Below are 14,510 nucleotides of genomic sequence, written 5' to 3'. Positions count from 1 at the left end.
CAATGAAAAAAAGTGGTGTTTGCAAGCTGTTCTCTCTCCCTCAAAAGGAATTCAGTAGCTGAAGATACGTTGCTGTGATTTACTGGAGAACAATATAATGAGAAGGCAATATCCTCCCAGAAGGAAGGTGCAAACTACCCAAACAGTATCCCTGTAAATGGAGACACACATGTCAATGTCACCAGAACTCCACAAAGGAAAATCGTAAAACCTCTGCTCCCTGAAGGACCCTGCCACTACTACAACAGAAATTCCAAGAGCAGAAGCACCCAGCATGGCTTAAGCAAAAGACAAACACAGCAGCCTTTGCTCCAAAGGTTTGTCCTGAGAATTGATAGAGCAAACCACCAGAGAAGACACTAAAGGATGAAATTGTATCTCTGAAAGTTAAAGAGCAGGAAACAAAAAGCAGATAGATAAGGCATTTGAAACCAAGAAATTTACCAGAACATGTCCTGTAGTTCCCTAAGGAGACAGAAACAAATTATCTAAAACAAAAGAGCAACTTTTAAGTTATCTGGAAAACATGAGCAAAAAGCCCTCATGGAAACACCGGGAAAGGAGAGACCTTTCCTCCCTTTAGCTTCTGTGCATAAGGCTCAGAGGAAGAAGTAGCTGAGCCTACATCCTTCCCCTGGCTCAGGGCAGGGCACACGAAGCTGAGAATGGGAGGGCCAAGGCAGTGCCTCCCCTGCTCCTGCAGCCACAGCCAGCCCTGCCTGCCCAGACACTCCGACCCTGCCCTGCAGCACGAGCGGCTCCAAAGATACACAACACTGAACTGTGAGCAGCTACCTTAGAAAGCAAGGCCAGTCAAGAGAACTAGTATCTGAAATGAAAACTTATCCTTCACTTTGCTTCTTTCCACTTCCTATTCTTGAACCAGTTTTCTGTCCTTGCCTTACCTAACTCATCATTTGTGCTACAGTGCCAGCAAGTTGTTGCTGCAGTCCATGTAGCAACATGTAGTTGCTATGTAGTTCCATGTAGCCCATGTTTTTCCTCCCCAAAAAAATCTTTTTTGTACTTTGTCCACAGTTTTTTCTGTTATTTTTATATTTCAGTTTAAAACTTCCATTATAAAGTCAACACACACTTCTATTACCCAATATGGTGACACATTAAAACAGGAATAATTAACTTCTTCACCCTTAATTATGGTGATAAGAAAACTCTCCCAGTGTGACATATAATCCTCAGATAAGAAGCTACACTTAATGGAAATTTAAACTAAGATTTTTTTTTCATCTAGATGTAATTCACTCCAGTAGTAATATCAATGCAAAAAAATAATTCTAAAATATATGCACCAGTAAAGAAATCAGATGGTCTTTTGAACAAATCAAACAGTTGCAATGAAAAAAACTTACCTTGAAACTGGGAAAATCCTGCAGCTCCACCTGTTAATTAGCTATAAGAAGAGAAAAGGGATCATGCAGGTTTTGATGAGGAGAATAAGAGCTTTATTTTAAAGACATTCTCTGCTCCTGAAGGGAAATTAAATACGCTGTTTGCTGTTTTGCTTGAAATTAATCTTCAAAACGTCTAATTCATGACACATGGAAAATAAGGAAGTATCAAGAGACCTGCAGGGTGACTTGTCAAGCTAATACCCATGCTTCCAAACCTGACAACACAAACCTCCCTGCGGTGGAACCACAGGAGAGCCATGAACCAATTAAGAAATCTGAAAACATAGGGGAAAAAACAAAACAAAACAAATCCTCAAAAAGATAAGATAGGTTTATTGTAATTATGACAGCAGGTATTAGATTTGCGTGTTGTATATCCTGGCCCTGCTCTGCCAAGCACTAATACACATTTAATTTTTAGCAGGTAAAGCATTGCATTTGCTGGGTAAGACAGGGTTCAACAACACTGTAAATAACAGTTAAACCACTGAAGAACTGCCTGCCAGTGGACTCAAGTGCTACAGGGTGCTTTGTGAACAGAACCTAAGACAGCAGAGACATCTCATCACTCAAATTCCACCCTTGCAGAAAAGGAATGGTTTGTTAGTCAGTGTTCTCCTTTTGCCCTCCCCATGAAAATAAAATGTATTTTCATTTGTGATATACAATCCTCTTTTGCACAAGCAGAGTTTCCCTCTCACTTGCAATGTCCAAATATCTGAATTATTATTCAATAGGAAGCACAGCAGAGGAAGAAGAAATATTTGGTCTTATTAAAGTTCATTGACTTTATTTAAATACATAGGTCTCCAGCAATCTGCCAATGGAAAAATATTGATGTTACAGTACTCTTGGACTCTCCAAGATTCTATTGGATTCTCCACAGAATATATTAACAAAATTAGTACAGTTACATAATTGAGGAATAGCAACTTTATAAAGTTATGCATATGGTCTACTCAGTGTATTGGCACTGACTCAATTAAGTAGGCAAAAGAGCTGGGTTTGATACATTAACAGTGCTTACTTAGATGACCTATATAAGGAGACCAAATAGGAAACATTTTCCCCTTTATTTTTACTTTAGTATTTTTTGCACCATCTGATTTACCATATTTTAGGCTTGTTTATATAATTACTAAAATGTGTATGTTCATTTATGTGTCCTTCAAGTATCAACTTTAAGTTTGGCAAGGAGAAAAACCACCTTTTGTTTGTTTGTTACGTGCACATCCTATCCTATTGGTAATGAACATGGTGTCAGATTTATCAAAGCTTTTAGGCAATTAAAAATGAAAGCAAATACCCACAAAGGCCTGCAAGCAAATTAGCTAAAAAGCTCAGGGCACAAATAGATATATATCTGCAAGTCTACCTATGACACATAAAGACCTTACACATTTGATTGTTCGATACTGCCCCTTAATAAAAGCAACCAGCACCAAGAGCCTCTCTCAACTGTGTGGGTGTTCACAGACCAATTCAGTGCCAGGTAAAGTCAAGTTTATTAAGGGAGATGTCTGAAATCTGCACCTATGCTGGACCTCACCGCAGTCCACAGAATTTAGTTGTTCAGGCACCCTGTTAAGCACATCTGTCTTTAAGATTACTTTGAATATGACCTTACACTCAATTTAGAACCATAGAATCATTCATTGAATTCAGTTAACCAAACAATCTCACAAATTCAAGAAGATGGAGAAGGAGCAAAAAATTAGTAATTGCCAAGATACATAATACATGAGAGATGTGTTATGGATAATCTGAAAAAAACAGAACTGCAGATGAAAACTTGCTACTGCACCCTAAGCAGAAAAAACAGAATGAGACAAACAGTGTGTCTTGAGCAGCTGGACCCGGAAAGAGGCTTTAGAACCAAAGTTTCAAAAGAGACAGCAGTCAATCAAGAAGAAACCAAATGTTCAGTAGAAAGTGTATTGCATATCAGTGAATGAAATGACACAGAAGTGGTTCATGGCAGGGTGATTAAACATCTTGACCTGCTTTGTAAGACAGATGCTCAGTTGGCATCTACATCTTTCTCCAGGTATGTTTAAACTGGTCAGCAGAAATTCACTAGTAATTTGAGCTAAAAGATAATTATTTCACACACAGGGGGAAAAAACAGATGTAGAATGAGCAAAGCATGGTGGGTACAAACCAGTTTTGAGATTTTCTTCAGTCTTACTTCCCTTTGAAAGTGAGTATTTTATAACTTCTTAGTATTTAATTGCAGTAATTCAGGAAAGAAAAGATTACTATAGAGAGCTATGACAATTGGAATACATTTTCTGAAAACAGCAATTGCACATAGCTCATACAGTATCAGAGGGCAATCAGCACAACTGAAGAAAAGAGATTACAGATTTTTGTAAGGCTTAGTGACTTTAACTTCTTTATTTGGAATGAATTGGCTGGTATTGAAAAGCATGAATTGAAATGGAGGAGTAACATTCATGAAACAAACAGAGGGTTTTAAGAACTCCTTAGGAAACAACTTAGCTACAAAACTAATGTGCTAATTTTTGCAGAGAGGAGACTGATCTAGAACTGCCGTCAGCATTGAAATAAGAGGGACTGAAATTGCCACAATCGCAAGGGTGATGTTGTACTTCATAATAACATGAGATTGATACCTAACGATGTCAGAAAGGCAAGACTACCCCCATAGTGAAGAACAAACAGTTGTAGAACAAATACAGATGTTTCAGACTAATTAGGCTCCTTTTATCAGAGCCCATTGCCTATTTCATCACAATTTGGATGCATTCAATTAATCCTCTAGGAGGTGTTATACCTTTGATAGTCATGTACAGACGAGGTAGTGGTAAGGTATAAAAGTCATTTGAACACAAAAGCTGTGGTTAAGCATGAAAAACTCTAACTGCCAAGTTAATGGTACTTGCATGTAACTGGAAAAGAAAGAATATGGAATACCAAACAATAGGAAATTATAAATCTAGATATGACAAAGCATTTGCCAGTATATCCTACTGAACTACAGCAGCTATAAAGAAAATAACTAATTCATGCTGGAAATAAGTGTAGATATAGAACAACATGGAGTCATTCCAGCTAATAATTGTCTAAAAGAGATTTTTCTAGCAATCATTTTGAGCCACTCCACAAAGAAAACCAGAAAATAATTTCCTTTTGCTAAACACTACTGACACAAGGACCACGGCAACAAGAAAATGTTTCTTGATATTTATAATATCAAGCAGATGCCAGCAGAGAAAAAAAATCATTTTCATCTCAAACTAAAGAGATCAACTTGGGAAGCTACCCTGACTATAGCTATTTCTACTGTACAGAAACTTTCCACTAGTAGCTATCCCAAGGAGAGGGAATCAAATCATCCCACCCTACACAGGATTCCTTCAAAATCTTAATTGCAGATCTGAGCTTTCAGGATAGAAAGGCAGAGTCGCACCCTCTTTGAGACAAAGCCACATCATAGCCCCAAGTATTGCCTTGACTTTTGGTGCACTTCTGTACATGTTGGAATATGCACAATAATACCTGATTCAGAATGAGTCTGTTCAAACCTCCACACTTCAGGGAATTGCTGCAGAATCTGAAATCTAAGGGCAGCTGAAAAAGCCCTTTCTTAACATATTCTGAATTTTAACCTTAATTTCAGCAAGATGTTTTCCATGTTTTGGCTTTTAAACACCTTAAACATTGAGTGGATTATTAAACTGATAGAGAAAATCAGCAGCATGCATATTTTTTTTTCATTTTGCATACCAAAGACCTTCCCAGTACCTAAACTACATATTACATACTGGTCCTCAAATTTGGAAAACATTGATTGGTCCCTGTGGCCTATCTTGAACTGAAATCTGCTTATCGTTGCAGTATTAGAAGATAGGTCTATTCCTAACAATGATCAGCCATTACAGAGTTGAAAACCTGTCTGAATCATTGCTGCATTATTCATAGAATTTTAAAAATTATGCTTTCCTATAGTTATACAACAGAGTTTTCAGTGAAAGACTGCATTTCATAGAGAAAATAATTTTGCAAAATCATTAGATACATTCAAAAAGTTTGAGTTGCATTCTGTGAAGATAGAAGTATACTAGTGAATGTAACTGAAGCCAAACTATGCAGTTTCATAAAAAAATACTGGCTTAGTGGATTTTTAGGAGGAAGCCTAAACCTCTCAAATTACCAAGTGATCCTTTTCTGTCAATAGTATGGGTATTTTAAAATTACACAGTTCAGGAGTGAGACTGTCACTGGGACAGCTGCAAGCAGTTTAGGAGTCCTCATGACATTTCAAAGGCAAGTGTCTGACATGGCTCTGTTTGGTGACACAGGACCCTGAGCAGCAATGCTTTCCAGCACCTCCCACTCGGGTAAAGTGTTATTCCTTCTCCCATTCACCTGTCCAGTAAAGGAGTTCTCCACAGATCCTGCTTGCCACTCACAGAAGAGAACGCAGTCAGAAGTAAAAAGGTTACAACTCACTGTCAGGGAAAGTGAGACCACTTCTGGGCTCAAAATGTAAGCTGCAGCAGAGCACAAAACAAAGCAGGTAAAGAAACATCTCCTCTGCAGATGTCCAGTGCTAAAATCTTGCTCAAGTGCCATGCAAATGCTGTGTTCAGAGTAAAATTTCCTCACCATGAACTTTGCTGTGTTATGGCATCTTTCCAAACCAGTTAAAACTTGACCAAGTTATATGACTAATGAGTTCTGAAGAAGAAAGAGCTTCTGGGGCTAGAGAGGCTGATTGCTCAAGAGAGTTGCTAAAATTAGAAGAGGTTTACACAATTTTTATGTACACAGGAACATTTCTTTAATATCACTTTCCCTGTCTCTTGAAAGTCTTGATAAAGAAAACAAGAGAAATTGAGCAGTAGGGGATAACATAATTTCTAAGACAGTTCTAATATACACTCACCTTGTATAAAAAACAGCTAGAAGTTAACTGAGAACTTTGTACCTGATGTTCTGAATTTCATAACTAGTTTCTTGGTGTGGGAAGTTATATTAAACCATGAGGCAAACAGAAGAAAAATAGATAAACAAGAAGAAATGTGGGTTATCCAAGTGCTGTGACAAGTACACAAGACTAAAAAGTAGCAGTGCAAGTTTAAGAACAGAACAAGACAAAGATTTCATCTTATACTTGTCTTTAGATGTCAGACCAACATTGTTTCTGCTTTTTTAAGAGTGAAACGGTATTCATGCACCATTTCTGAGATCAAAGATTAATTGCATTAGGAAACCTAACAAACATTTTTCTGGCATCAGCAACATACTGCTTGATATTTTTCACACCAGAAAGCCCCATTACGTCTATTTTTTTTTACTAAATAATAGCTCAGATCACATAAAGACTATTTCATAATGGGAAGTCTGGAGAGAGAAAGATGCAACAGTAAGACGAAGGCTGTCTTTGTACTTCCTTATTTCACCATTATACACACCAGTGAATCCTCACCTGTCAATATCCCACAGAAAAAAAAGAGACTAAAGCTCCATAGGTGCAACCTAGACAACCAGGGTTTCTGCAAGAATGGCAGCCTATTCCCCTTGCCTTACTGACTGGTCTCAGCCAAGAAATTCCCATAGGATTGGGATGGTTACTAGCAGTAGTGAAAGAAAAGTGCACACAAGAGGTGAAGATAGGATCTGGAAAAGTGGAAAAGAAGGGATGGTAAAGATTCCCAAGTACATTATGTGGAAGGCATTTAAAATAATAAAAAGAACACTTTACTTTTCCATGTAATGGCTTGTCCTGAGGGTTTCTGAGCCCCCAAGCCTCCCAGCATAAGCTGTGGGAGTGCAGCAGTACTTGCTGTAGAGAGATGAAGGCAAGGAATCCCTTAACTAATTTGGACATAAGCGAATCCACGAGATTGGAGTCATCCAAAGGTGCTGAAGGAGACAGACAAGGTCCTTGTGAAGCTGCTCTCTGCCACCTATGAAATACTGAGGGAACTGGAGAGCCCATAGCAGAGGAGGCTCAGGGGAGCCCTCGCTGCTCCCCAGCTACAGCTACAGGCACCTTGTCAAAGGAGAGAGATGAATTGGAGGCAGGTAATCCTCAAAGGTGCACACTGACAAGACAAGAGGTAATAGGCAAGTAGAAACATGAGAAATTCCAGCATCTGGGGGAAGAATTCACCTCTGGAAAATCCAATGTTTTGAAAAGAACTTTCATTATGAGCAGTTAAGTACTGGGGCTGTGGAATTGCCGTTCTATGAGTGTTGAAGGCTCAGCTGGACACATCCCCAAGTACCTTTATCATGTCTGACTACAGGACCTCCAGAGTTCCCTAGCAGTTAAAACTGGGGCTCTAGGATTATAACATACAGCAAAGTACTGCCACTGTGGAGAAAGCTTACTCCAGTAAATTAGGATTTTTCATTTCCAATTACTTGAAATTTGAACACTTCACATTGTTTCCAGCAGCAGGATATAGACAATACAATTTACCTGCAGAATTCACTGCTGCAGGATGCAATTGATTTAATTATGTTATTAAGATTTTTAGCAGATTAAGTATAAAAATAATTCCATTCGTTATTAATGTGACACAGGACACAAATAAAAAGGCTAGCAATTCTCAGGCTGTAGTCAGACCATAAGCATATCACCAGATAGAACAAAAGCAAAATTATCTTGTTACAATAATACAAAATAATACACAATACTATCAGAGACAGAAAATTGAATTATTTAACTATTTTCCTACAGGTTATATATCGGTTTTAATATTATAGTATTTAAAGAACTATTTTGTGTATTTGATTTTTCAGGGTAAGTAAGATAATACTGCACATCAGTAATTATTTCTCTGCCTTTCCCTTTACTCATTCCTCCATAATATAAAACAACAACTAAGACAGTATGCAAAAGACTGATAAAATATTGAATATTTTACTACTTACAAATTATTGTTGAAACGTGTCTACTAAATCGATGTTTTTGTATGCAGAGGCACTGCAAAATAGATTTAAAATTTAATAATCAATGCTCCAAAATATTCAGCCCAAACAAAGGCTGAAAACATTAAAAGGCAAAAGCCTGGAAGAATTATCTGCTTTGTTTTAAAAACACAATTAAAATGAAGAGACGTTAGCAAATTTAATCTGCTATAGCTGACATCATTCCTGGGCATTGATTCAAACTCCAAATTTAATTTCGATGAAGCTTTAGTAAAAGTAATGCCTTCTGCAGATTCTGACCCATCTGACTGAACTTATCTACTGACGACAATAAAAAGTAACTTAACCAAATATAGGTTCTGTACACAGCTTTAAGGATAGGAAAAATATATCTTTAATTGCCTTGGGACAGCATTCTATTGCATGTGGCTTACTATGAGCATGGCTTGTGCCCTTCCTACTAGTATCAGCACAGAGTTCAAAGTTCTTTAGATGGCTTTTTTTTTTTTTTAGACAGACACCTGTGTGTCAAAATTTGATGAATTCTGATATTTTGCTGAGGTGAAAGTGTACTTACTACTAAAGAGAGATGTACAACATAAGCAAGGCAGAGAAATAAAGAAAATCCAAGCTGAGGAAATTCTCTGCCAAGGCCTACTGCCATGACATTTAGCAATGCTTTAAATTTGTGACAACTGTAAAAGGAAGATTCATCACTTTGATCACATCAATATAGTAACTTCTTACCCAAAAAATCTGCCTCCAAAGTAAGTGTTATTATAAAAAAGTATTTTACTACTTTTAATGATAGATATCAAAGGGGACTTAGCTTATCCCTGTTACTGACTTCACAAAATTGGCAGGAAATTGCATAAGTTGAAGCTTTCTTGGGTAATCTTAGGTTCCAAATTCACTCAGAAAAATTATCTGAAAGTACACTTGGCAGAGGCTTCTATAATCTCACAAAAGACCACACTGGAATTTGCTGGGGATTGACACAGCTCCAATCACATACATTTGCATATGCAAAAACCATTACTTGCATGAAAAAAAATTGCATTTCCTCCTACAGACTGATATTTAGCCAAATCAATTAAATACTAGCTTAGATAACAGCTCATTAATCCTCTTTAGTATGCATTTGTATAGTTCCTATGATATCTACTTGTTAGTATCTGAAAGGGTAAATACTTTTCACTTGTAATGAAACATACACATGCTCTATTATTTTCTATTTTTTTTTTTTAATTATAGCACTTAAAAACATGTCTCAAAGGCGCTGAGCACATAATAATAAAACTCTTCTTCTTCATTCCCTTCTCAGTTACTCAACTTCATCCTTCATAGGAATAATTGCTAAACACCCCAAAATAAAACTTTAAAGATAAAATCCAATTCTAGGAACTTTTGGAAATTCTTCTCTACTCCTTAGAGATAGAAGCTTGGAGATCATGCAAAAAAACCCCAAACTTTGCTAATTCACTCGGCGCATCAGGTTCTTCAATACACCCACAGCCTCCAAGCTGATCAGTGAAAAAAGAAAGAGCTCATCGGTGAAAACCTGCTTACAAGTGTTTCCTTAGTTTTACCATCAACAGAAACCTTCAAATTAAATTTCTGTGTGTAAGAACACCATAGCTGACTGTATACTACAATATGGTATTTTAGAAGGAAACATCTAAAGAGTACAAAAATAGATACATTCAATGCCTTTGTGGACTATGAATATGCCCTATGTTAACAAAGTCACTGAACACAGTTACACTGAGTACAGAGAAGGAAAATACCTTTTTCTTTTCTTTTCTTTACAGAATCAACATAATCTCCCAACATTGCCCTGTACAATTACTATCAGATAAAGCAATTCTTCCTACATGACACCAAATTCCTAAATCTGGATCTCCAGTCTCAATAGTTGTTTATTCTATATTACCTTACCAATAGCCCTAATAACCTGAGTGGGGTTTGTTTTCCTTTTTTTCTGTGGGTTTGTTGGTTGCATTTTGGTTGAGGGGCTTTCTCTGGTTGTTTGAATTTTCTGGGGGGAGGAGAGGAGGATATTTCTTAAAAGAAGGAGAATGAAAAGAGGATCAAACACACAGATTTAGATTTCCTGAGGTAATTATGAACTTTAGGAAGGTGATAACTGAGACTGAGTTTCAAAAACAAGCCTGATCTGCTTGGTCAGAACTGTTTTATAAAGCAGGCTATAGTCTTCATTCAATGCAAATGAACACCAGAAAGTCTCTCCCAAATTACTTTGTCAGATACCAAAGCTCAGCCATGTCAGACACGAAGCAATCCATCTCCTTTAAAAGCTGTGGATTTGGAGTTGTAAGGATGTGGAATGACGGCAGGTCCCACCCTTTGAGGGTTTCTGGGCAGCTGGAGGCACATGGGGCAGCGTTTGCTGACGGGAGGAGAGGCAGGAGCAGCACACAGGGGACAGTGCCAGCCCATAAAGGGAGAAGCCAAGAAAGGCCAGGGATAACCTCAGCCTATTTGCTCATTTTTCATATATATTTCTAAATTATATATGCTCAAATTATATATATATATCCATATATAATTTATTGTTTCTTTGTGTATCTGGTGAGACAGATCAGAACAGGAAGTTAGCATAACTACATCCTTTTAAAACATTTTCTAACACATTTTTGTATCACTCATTGTAGGTGAAATTTTTTATGCAGCCTGAATCTTTACAGATGTGAAATACTTGGTATCACATAGTCTATGTCAAACTCAGGAAAAAGTAATAGATTACAGCATGTGATAAAAGGGCTGTGTTTCTGGCACAAAATTATGCAGAAGAGAAGAAATAAAGACCAACTTTCATTCTATAACCTACAAAATAACCTAATACCAGGACAAGGCAACAAGGGCTATACCAATAAAATTATGCTTAGAGCTGCTCTAAGTTTCAAACAAAAGCGGCATTTTATAAAAACATGTATTTTGGTCTGTGGAATCCATTTAGTCCAGAATTTCTGATTCTTCCTGTTCTCTAGATGCTTTTTTAGGTGGATTAAACTGAATATTTTTGAATTAAAAATGTAAAAGTATGTAGTATCTCAAGTTTCTCATAATCTCTATGTATTCTCCAAAGCAGCTTTTTGTTTTATTTTGTGTACAAGGTTTCTGCCACTTGGATGAAGAACAGCAGCTTAAAGAGATCTTTTGTAATGCACTAAAACTGAAAGGGGAAAAAAAGCCCTGAAAGGTCTGAAAGGTTTATGTTCAAAATTCTTGCTGCAAATTCAGCATAAGTAAAAGTGGACATAATCCAAAAATCACTGTAAGCCAATGGCATCCCAAAGGATGCTGCAATAAATGTACAGAGATGCTGGGAAGATCCAATTGAAAAGAAACAAAGCAAAAATAAACTGACAATGACAAAGAAAACAACAGGACACAAAACCAAAACATTCATCACTCTGATCACACTAACACAGATACTATTTTAGCCAAAAAACTGTCTTCGAAAAGGAAAAATAAAATCCTGTTTTCAAAATAAGAAAAAAGACCCCAAGTCTAAAAAGAACTTTCCAACAAAGAATTTGTTATAATGAGTTCCTAATCAAACTGGGCATTTTCTAAAATCAAGAACATCAAGAATAATGCTGAACTTACAAACTGAGACCTCAAAGAAATTAGATCTTTGCATTTTATCCTCCTACTCATTTGATTTTTGTCCTTCTTACATAAGTGCATTTAGGATTTAATTACATAAAACCACTTATTTGGTCCCAGGCCAAGAATTTTTTCTTCTTCTGAACAAAAAGTGTAAACAGGCAAATAAGTTTTAGAACATATATTTCAGATTTTTCATCAGCTGATGAAAATGTTTCTTGTTGGAAACACTCATGAAATACAAACTGAAGCTTAGAAAAGCAAATAATGAAAAGCATAGGTGTGGTCCCAGTTCAAGGTAAGGCAGAGTGAACTTGAAGCTACCTTGGGAGTTTCTTAGAACAAGTTGGCATAGAACAAAAAATATTTCCTAAAATTTTATTATATAGAAAATGCAGCATATAAATTCTGCTTCTTAAAATTCCTATATAAAAAACAAACATTTTATATTAATACAAGTTACAGCAATCTGGCTCCTTAGCTAAGCCATTGATTGTGAGAATTACCAATAAAATCTCACTGATTTTAGGTATCACTTAAGATGCTTTATGCTTCCGAGAGCCATTAAAATTAGACCCTATACTTCTGCTTTTTTGTTTTTCCATATAGAAATAAATAGATCATCTTTTTGTCACATAGAATTTAAAAATGTGACAAAACACATTTGTCACATTTGTTCCTCTCCCTGGAGGAGAGGAACCCTTGGAACAAAACTACAGTAACGCATGGGATATATTCAATGTACCTGTATCCTACAGAAAACCTTTGGGATTTAGAGCTATTAAATGAAATACATTCTAGCATAGGAATGGGACACTGATATTCAAATTTATTTTACTCAGAGTTGCCAGTCTTTCTTATCTGCAGTCTCATATACGTGACTCACTACAGTCTCCATGTTTTCCAAATACTAATGGTGCAATACCACAGTTCCATAAACTCAGCCTTTTCAAAAGCAAATGCACCATAAAATGTTCTTAGATGTAAGTTGTCCCTTATTTAGTCTTCAGTGAAGACCACAGATGGGAATACCATTTGCTCACACTTTATTGCAGAGAAGACTATTTAATAATCAACGTGTTGGCACACTGTTCATTTTGTCTTAAAATAAGTAGCTTTTAAAAGAAGTTCCAGTGGATAAAATTCCAAGAGGCTTCTTTTTCCTTTAAAGACAGCATGGAAGTTCAATGAATGTGCAGACCAAAATCCTAAAAGACTTTACTGCAGATCCAGCCAAGGATATACAGGAACTCACCAGCACCAGCACATTAGAGTTGTAATGTCCTTCTGACTAGTTAACACAACACTGTTCAGGTTTTATGAAAGGAGACATTTAGGACTCATTTGACAATTTAAAAGGGAACAAACTGATGCTAAGTGATCACTCAGTGATGATACAATCCTGTAAGAAATGACAGTGAGGGACAAGAAATCACCCACGTGCTATTTTCTTTGTACATAGTACACAGAAATGTGACTTGTACTAACACCCTGTCCCTGCCATAAAAACATAACTGCAAAGCAAAGCTAAGACGAACTACTCTTCCTAATAAACCATCAGATACTTTGTTGACCAGCAAAAGTAATTTGGCAGCATTTTTATACTGTCCAAGAAAGTCAATCTGACAAAGGAAATAAAGTCTAAAATCATAAACAGCTCCAGAGAGCAAAACTTGACTTAACCAAGATAGCACAAATAATGAAACATATCCTCTAAAGTCATTTGTATATTCCATATTCTCTGTCAGCTAGCTGCAGAGCACTCCCTGAATTACATAACCCAAAATGTAGCATTTAAAAGGACATGGAGGTAATGGGGCACTAATGTTTCAAGGCTTAATTGTGCATTGTTGTCTGCATGGTCACCTATTTATTTAAAGTGGTGCGATATGTAGCCTTGGAATCCTATGAGTTCCTGAGCTGGAAGGGGCCCACAAGGATGACCAAGTCCAGCTCTTGGCTTCTGTAAATACAAACCCCAAATCCCTGTTAGAAATTGCTTGCACTCCATCATCCCAAAACTACAGGCAATCGGCAAAAATAGAATTTTTCTGGTTTTTTGTTAAATTGTACACAAAGGCATGTTCTGCTCAAGTCTCTTATTTTTAAGTACATTTTTTATTGTGATGTACCGTATACAATGAGAAAATCTATTAATTTCAGATAATCTATTCTATCAAATATCCACACATACTTCACTAAGAATTCACTCTGGCACACAGAAACCGGGCATAAGGACATCTGTGTGAATGTTAAGCCTATGACAAAAATTTAAAATAACCCCTGTATCTACTTGACAGAACATGAAAGAGTACCCCTCTTTATTCATAATAACTTTTTATAATACTCAAATCAAGTGATTTTGTAAGAAAACTGATTTTGTAACCACTTGTCTCCATGGACATCAGCCATGCATATAACACTACAAGTTTAATAATTCTTATCCTTTAAACATTCTGATAGTTCTGTATCTATCTGCCATTGACAAAAACATGCTCTATGAAAGAATTGCAGTGTTCTCCTTTCCAAACCACAAACTGGATTTATTAGCTTCACAGA

The 14,510-nt window shown here is 36.7% G+C and overlaps 1 protein-coding gene across 3 annotated transcripts in view; it reads right to left on the bottom strand.

Annotated features, from left to right (window-relative positions):
• PDE1A (phosphodiesterase 1A) overlaps nucleotides 1–14,510 on the bottom strand; it is a 194,427-nt gene that overhangs the window by 140,703 nt on the left and 39,214 nt on the right. The window contains exon 2 of one of the 3 annotated variants that reach the window (XM_074548353.1): nucleotides 1,371–1,411. The exons of 1 other annotated variant lie outside the window; for it this stretch is intronic. The gene's annotated coding sequence lies outside the window, so the exon portion shown is untranslated. Of the gene's footprint in view, nucleotides 1–1,370; nucleotides 1,412–8,321; nucleotides 8,343–14,510 lie in introns of those variants that run through there. One more of the 3 variants, XM_074548350.1, reaches the window with a different exon arrangement.

The sequence above is a fragment of the Zonotrichia albicollis genome, chromosome 10, assembly GCF_047830755.1.
Source record: "Zonotrichia albicollis isolate bZonAlb1 chromosome 10, bZonAlb1.hap1, whole genome shotgun sequence".
Classification (NCBI taxonomy): Eukaryota; Metazoa; Chordata; class Aves; order Passeriformes; family Passerellidae; genus Zonotrichia; species Zonotrichia albicollis.
The sequence above is the reverse complement of the archived record's forward strand: the minus strand, read 5'-3'. Positions and strand labels throughout refer to the sequence as shown.